Source organism: Marmota monax, unplaced genomic scaffold (genome assembly GCF_021218885.2).
Source record: "Marmota monax isolate L192 unplaced genomic scaffold, Marmota_monax_Labrador192_F-V1.1 WCK01_AAM20220418_F8-fsc00037, whole genome shotgun sequence".
Lineage (NCBI taxonomy): Eukaryota > Metazoa > Chordata > Mammalia > Rodentia > Sciuridae > Marmota > Marmota monax.
In genome coordinates, this window is record NW_026693245.1 from 10,312,182 (window position 1) to 10,320,138 (window position 7,957).

Consider the following 7,957-nt stretch of genomic DNA (forward strand, 5'->3'; position numbering starts at 1 on the left):
TCCTTGATCCATTTTGAGTTAACTTTGGTGCATGGTGAGAGAAAGGGATTCAGTTTCATTTTGTTGTATATGGATTTCCAGTTTTCCCAGCACCATTTGTTGAAGATGCTATCCTTCCTCCATTGCATGCTTTTAGCCCCTTTATCAAATATAAGATAGTTGTAATTTGCAGCTAGAAAACCATCTCTTCAAAACATCCTCAAAACATTACAGGATGGGGCTGGGATTGTGGCTCAGCGGTAGAGCGCTCACCTAGCATGCGTGGGGCCATGGGTTCGATCCTCAGCACCACATAAAACTAAATGAATGGAATAAAGGTATTGTGTCCAACTACAACTAAAAAAATATGAATAAATATTTAAAAAAAAAACATTACAGGAAGAGGAAATGGAAAATAACAATGAAAACCAACAGTGAAAGGTAGTACAGTAAAGGGAAAAATAATCAAAGAGGAAAAACAAACCATGTTAAGTAACATAAATAAACAAATATGGCTGGAAGAACAATCCATATCTCAGTAATAACCCTAAATGTTAATGGCTTAAACTCACCAATTAAGAGACACAGACTAGTAGAATGGATCAAAAAAAAAAAAAAAAGATCCAACAATATGCTGCCTACAGGAGACGCATTTGATAGGAAAAGACATACATAGACTGAAGGTGAAAGGTTGGGAAAAATCATATCACTCATATGGACTTCGGAAACAAGCAGGAGTGTCCATACTCATATCAAATAAAATAGATTTCAAGCCAAAGTTAATCAAAAGGGATAAAGAGGGACACTACATACTGCTCAAGGGAACCATACACCAACAAGACATAACAATCATAAATATATATGCCCCAAACAATGGTGCAGCTATGTTCATCAAACAAACTCTTCTCAAGTTCAAGAGTCTAATAGACCACCATACAGTAATTATGGGAGACTTTAACACACCTCTCTCACCACTGGACAGATCTTCCAAACAAAAGTTGAATAAAGAAACTATAGAACTCAATAATACAATTAATAACCTAGACTTAATTGACATATATAGAATATAGCACCCAACATCAAGCAGTTACACTTTTTTCTCAGCAGCACATGGATCCTTCTCAAAAATAGGTCATATATTATGTCACAGGGCAACTCTTAGACATTATAAAGGAGTACAGATAATACCATGCATCTATCTTATCTGATCATAATGGAATGAAACTGGAAATCAACGATAAAAGAAGGAAAGAAAAATCATGCATCACTTGGAGAATGAACAATAGGTTACTGAATGATCAATGGGTTATAGAAGACATCAAGGAGGAAATTAAAAAATTCTTAGAGATAAATGAAAACACAGACACAACATATCGGAATCTATGGGACACAATGAAAGCAGTTCTAAGAGGAAAATTCATTGCCTGGAGTTCATTCCTTAAAAAAAGAAAAAACCAACAAATAAATGATCTCACACTTCATCTCAAAATCCTAGAAAAAGAAGAGCAAATCAATAGCAAAAGAAGTAGAAGGCAAGAAATAATTAAAATCAGAGCTGAAATTAATGAAATCGAAACAAAAGAAACAATTGAAAAAATTGATTTGCATTTCTCTAATTGCTAGAGATGTTGAACACTTTTTCATATATTTGTTGATCAATTATATTTCTTCTGCTGTGAAGAGGGAATGGTTGAAAGGTGACGCCAGCAAACTATTGAGATGATGATTTGAGTTAAGCTGTATATAATTGCTGTGATGCTGGATTGATTGAGTTGTATAGGGACCCTGCTCCAGGATTAGGGCGGCTCTGGGAATCTGCCCGCTACTTTGGAGTTCCTGTGAAGTTCCCGCAGGGGTTCGGAGAGTTTGGGCGCATGGAGCCCAATGGAAGGAGTGTGTTCCCGAGTAGTGTGTGTGCAGTGCCGGTGAGAGTTGGGGAATAAAGAGTTGCTGTTTGAACCTACAAGGCTTTGTGGTGGCTCAGTTATTTGTGCCCAGCCAGACTGTGACATGTATTATTGTATTGTGATCTATTTGACTCTTGAAATTGATAGGGGTTTGTTTGATGTAAAGATGCTCCATTATTTGGGGCATAAATATTTATAATTGTTATATCCTGCTTATATATATTTCCCTTAAGAAGTATGAAATGTCCTACTTTGTTCTTCTTATTAACTTTGGTTTGAAGTTTACTATCTGAAATGATAATGGAAACCCCTGCTTGTTTATGCAATCCATATGAGTGATAAGTTTTTTCCCATCCTTTCACCTTCAGCCTGTGGATGTCTTTGCCCATGAGGTGAGTCCCTTGAAGACAGCATATTGTTGGGTCTTGCTTTTTAATCCAATCTGCTAGTCTATGTCTTTTGATTGATGAGTTTATGCCATTAACATTCAAGGTTATTACTGAGATATGATTTGTATTCCCTGTCATTTTTATTTATTTCTGGTTTTTGATTTGTCTTAGTTTCTCCTTTGGTGGAATGTCCCTTTAGTGTAGATTCTGCCTTTTCTATTTTTCACTTTTTTTTTCACTTCATCCTCATGGAATATTTTGTTGAGAATGTTCTGTAGTGTAAGCTTTCTAGTTGTGAATTCTTTTAATTTTGTTTATCATGGAATGTTTTAATTTCATCTTCAAACCTGAAACTTAATTTTGCTGGATATAAAATTCTTGGCTGGCATCACTTTTCTTTCAGAGCTTGAAATATATTACTACAGGTCCTTCTAGCTTTGAGGGTCTGGGTTGAGAAATCAGTTGAGATCCAAATTGGTTCCCCCTATACGTAATTTGATTTTTTTTTCTCAGAGCCTTTAAGATTTTATCTTTATTCTCTGTGTTAGTCATTCTCATTATAATGTGTCTTGGTATGGATCTGCTATAATTTTGTACATTTGGGGTCCTGTAAGATTTTTGTATTTGACTTTCCATTCCATTCTTTAGGTTCGGGAGATTTTCTATTATTATATCATTGAAAAGATTGCGCACTCCTTTGATTTTTATTTCTACTGCTTCATCTGTTCTGATAACTCTTAAACTCTTTTCATGTTATCCAATAATTCTTAGATATTCTGTTTATAGTTTCTTACCATCTTCTCCACATGTTCAACTCTACTTTCAAGATTATATGCTTTGTCTTCATTGTCTGAGGTTCTATCTTCCAAGTGGTCTAGTCTGTTGGTGATGCTTTCTATTGAATTTATAATTTGTTTTATTGATTCCTTCATTTAAAGTATTTCTGTTTGTTTTTTTCCATGATCTCTAGCTCTTTATTGAAGTGATCTTTCACTTCCTGTATTTTTTTCTTTGATTTTACTCCTTATTCTCTCCTTTATTTCACATATAAATTTAACTACATACAATCTGAACTCCTTCTTGGACATTTCTTCTACTGTGTTATCAGTGGCTTCTGTTGTTGAAGCATCTTGGTTAGTTTGGGGCATTTTATTCCTTTTTTTTTTTTTTTCATGCTGTTAGTGTGTTGCCATCTAAAAGTATGGATCTAAGGGAGGATGAATTCTACCTTATAGACCTATAGTATCCCTGAAGATTTCCAATGCTGGCATTTACTAGTGAGACCAATATCAACAGCACCCAGTGTACACAATATATAGCCTTAAATCTAATAGCTCCCATTAAGGCATCTACAGCTTTCTCACATTAAATCAAAATGATGAGCTCAATAACTATCTCTAGTACAAACAGAATACGAGTTAAAACAATTTACAATTTGAAATGGTGGATGAGAGAGCAGAGGTAGTGTAATATGCAATATTCTCAAGGGAGGAAGACAGAGCTAGAAGTAAAAATTCACAGGAAGAGTGGAAGAGGAGCTGACAGAGATTGGCTGTTGGTCAGAGAAAAGTTGGAAAGAAAATCCAAGAAAATAGAGAAGAGAGAGGAAGAATATGAACAAAGAGAAAAAATTAAAGACATAAAAATACAACAAGGGGCTGGGGTTATGGCTCAGCAATAGAATGCTTGCCTAGCACGAGCGAGGCCCTGAGTTTGATCCTCAGCACCACATAAAAATAAATAAATAAAATAAGGGTATTGTATCCAACAAACAAACAAACAAATAATACAACAAAAATGCAAAACACCATTCATATATCATTGTCCTCCACACACTGATGCATAAAAAACATCCTGTTCCAAATATGGTAGAGTGATTAGTGAATCAAAAAATAAAATAAAGCGGATCTTGCTGGAAAGTTGAACTGTCTCTGTCAGTGTTCAACAGTTTCTCAGCCCTGTCTCTCACGTCATCAGGATCACCAAACCCAGATCAGCCCTCGAAAACCCAGTCTCTATCCCACCAATCTGGGCTTCAGATACCTCAGGCTTGGCCACACTGCAGTCCCAAGATCTCAATGCTACTCCTACTTGTAGGGAGACCACCAGGGAAACACTGATGCAAAGGAGCAACCCTGAGATGCAGCAGCAAGACAAGGGCCACCAGCACTCTCAGCAGAAGACCCCAGGATCCTCCAAAATCACAGGCAGGTCCCAGCTGGAGCCCCCATACAGAGGCTCTGGTGGTAGTAAACCTGCTGGCACCCAGGCCCCAGGCCCTGGCTTGTGTCCCAAAATGGGTGCAGCCACGTGCTACCAAACCTGGAGTCTCCCCTGAAGCAGTCCTCTAGGACATGGGAGCAGCAGTAGTGGCAGTGGTTGTTGGCAGCAGGCAGCGAGCGGGTCAGCAGTAGCGGGGGCTACAGTGGCAGCTGCAACTGCAACTGTGGGGGCAGCATCACCAGGCCATCTCCCAGGGTCAGCAGAAGTGTCGTCGGCTTCAGTTGCATCTGGTGCAGTGGCTTCTTCTGTGGCAGCAGCACCCAGAAAGAAGACCTCCAGGTGATCTTGGGCTGGCAGCAGTGGAATAGAGGCAGCAGCAATGGCAGTAGTGGTGCTGGGACAGTTAACTAACAGGGTACTTCCGATTCAGTGGCAGCGACCACAGAGGTAGCATCAGAATTCACCTCCAAGGTAACCAAGGTTGTGCCCAGAGAAGAGACCTCTGGCACGGCAGTGGCCTCTGTGGCTACAGCGTCTCACATTTTCATTTTAGCAATGGACTTTATTTTGCTTATTTATATGTGGCGCTGAGAATTGAACTCGGTGCCTCACACATGCTAGGCAAGCACTCTACCACTGAGCCACAATCCCAGCCCTCACATTTTCATTTTTAATCAATAATTAAAGTCACCTTTTGGTCAAGAAATTGAAGTTGGAAATTCCATTATTTGTTCAAGTTATATAGTGGATGAGAATAATTCTCTTGCACAATTTCATTGTTTTGATGAGAAATTAAATCTTTTTTTTATTAAACATAGAATTTGTAATGTAATGTCCTGTTTGCTAAGTTTATGATGGTCATAGTCAACTGAAGGCTGCTTGTTTTTAGGTTACAGGAGTCCATGTCTTTGCTTGAACATGCTCTAACTTTGGCAATGTCCATTAAGAATGTTGCAATCAAGGTTTTAAAAAAAATGCCTTTGGCCCTTTATATGTTCTGTCAAATTACTTCATAAAAATTCATAATTACTCACTAAGGTCAATATTTTTTCTTTCCCTTCTCCATTTTTTTTGGCTAATTTGGTAAGCCAAACTGATGGTATGTCAAAAATGATAGATTGTTTTGGTTTTAGCTTTTGGTAAGGTGAAATATTTCCCAAGTGTGTGCTTGAACTAACAAAATCTATTACAAGGTTTAAAATTACTTGTAATTCCTGACTGAGCAATTGTATTTGTCAATTTTAGTGTGTGTGTGTGTGTGTGCTTTTCTTCGTTAAGTATTTGAAGTCTTTTCAAAACAAGGCTCTTGGGATCTCTAGATTCAAGAATGCTCCTGGACTTGGACAACTGCTGCGAGAGTCTTAGGGAGCCTTGTATACAAGCTTGTGTTATTCATTCACCAACATTAAACTCCAGGATAGAAGATGTGACAAAGCAGGACTCCTTCCTCCATGATATGTGTTGATTTCAGAGGCAGAGGTGGTCAATGTGGAAGCCAATGGAATTTTCCTTGGAACTAGGCTGAGAGGTGCCTGCCATGATCATAACCTACTGTCTCTTCCCCAATCCCTTCCTTCCAGTTTCTTAAGGCAAAAAATAATCTTCTCTGAAGATACTTGATAACAATTTTATCAGACAAAAACATACACTTCCAATGCACTGCTTTCAGATATTCTAGGTTTAATTCAGCTGGAAGATGAGCTGATTGATGCAATCACCCAGATAGCTAGGTAAGCCCATCTCCTTGAGGAAGCCCACTCAATTTTTGGTAGCATGATGGGTCACAAAGAGGAGGAAAGGGCACAAGAACCTAGTGATCTCCTGGAAATACTTCCCAGGGAAGGCAATTTCATGAATGAGGTCTTCCAGGTAAATGACATCAAAACTCCCCAGGTGCTCCCTCAATCACTGTGTTGTCTGTAAGGGGGATGGTGTTATTCTCAACTTTTGCTTGTTCACACTTCAAGATGAGTTCCCAGAGAGACTTCAGATTTGGAAATCCCCAGGTCACATAAGATTCTACTATCTGTAGCACTTTTAGGTTTTGGTGGGGTGACTTTAACAAAGACACCACTAAATATTTTTTTCAGACAAAGTCTTGCCATGGTCCTCTGCACCAGTAAACTCATTCCATCAATCCTTTGGATGTGTACAACAAAGGCCAAAGAATGTTTATCAGGCATTTCCAAAGTATGAGGTTTCACTTCTAGTCCTCTGAGGTACCCTTGGAATCATGTAGGAATGATTCCAATCGCTTCAATCTGAACTCTTTTCCCTTTCTCTTCTTCTTTGCCAAAAGCACCTGAATTTGCTAGGTAGATTTGAGGGCCTGATAAGCCTTCCTCTTTTTCAGGAGATTTTCTGGATCCAAAAAGATATTTTTTCTTTGCTCTTCTCCCGCCATCTTTCAGTGCTACAATTACTTCTTGTATACTTGTCAATTTATTCTAAGGAAACAATCCATAGTAGCAATGGAAATATTTTTTTCTAGAGCTGTTATAATACTGGAAAATTGCAACCAATGTTCCATCCTTTGGGATTTGTTGATTAATTATAATAAATGTATGTGTAAACTTTTATAACGTCCCTAAAAAATTACTGCTATATTAAGGCTCTATACCACCAAGGGAGGCAGAATAGAAAGAAGGGCATGGAGATTCATAAGTGGGAGAAAAAAACTCAAAATACTGATTACTGTATGCTTTGAGTACATTAAAAAACTTAAATACATTACAAGGAGTAAAAAGTAATTTACCAGAATGTTAGTGGTAGTGTCAAAGGACAAAACAACTTGAAACACTTAATTGGCTTTACTTTTGATTCTAGAATTGGGAACACTTATTCTGTTTTATGGGACGAAGGATTGCCTGATTCCAGAATAGAAAATAAAGCCAATTAAGATCTTTAAATTGTTGCATGGGTTGGGGATTTAGCTCAGTGGCAAAGCACTTGCCTAGGACATGCAAGGCCCTGAGTTAGGTCGTTGGCCCTGAAAAAATGAATAAATAAATTGTTGCAATTTTTCTTTGAGCAGTAGTTAGAATCACAGAATTACCTTAAAATTGTCTTACAAAAATTTCTGTAGAGGCTGTGAATGTAGCTCAGTGGTAGAGCGCTTGCCTAGCATGTGTGAGGTATTGGGTTCCATCCTCAACACCACAAAAATAATTAAAGGTATTATGTCCATCTACAACTAAAAATATATATTTTTAATTTCTATGAAAACATAATTATTTTCCACCAGAAAGAAGTTTTAAAATTACATATATTTCACTAAAACTTTTGAACTCATAAAAATGTGTATTGTTTAGAATTAAATGAAACATTCTACTTTCCTCTTCTTTAGAATACTTTCCTGCATGGTTATTGTTAAGGTAGACAGCATCTGGCCAGTCACAGTGGCATACGCACACCTGTAATCCCAGTGGCCCATGAGCTTAGGGCAGGAGGATCATGAGT

At 37.9% G+C, this 7,957-nt stretch overlaps 1 pseudogene; it reads right to left on the reverse strand.

The window, feature by feature from the left end:
• Positions 1–6,178: 6,178 nt before the first annotated feature.
• On the reverse strand, positions 6,179–6,902 carry LOC124100667 (ribosomal protein uL30-like; annotated as a pseudogene).
• Between the last annotated feature and the right edge of the window lie 1,055 nt (positions 6,903–7,957).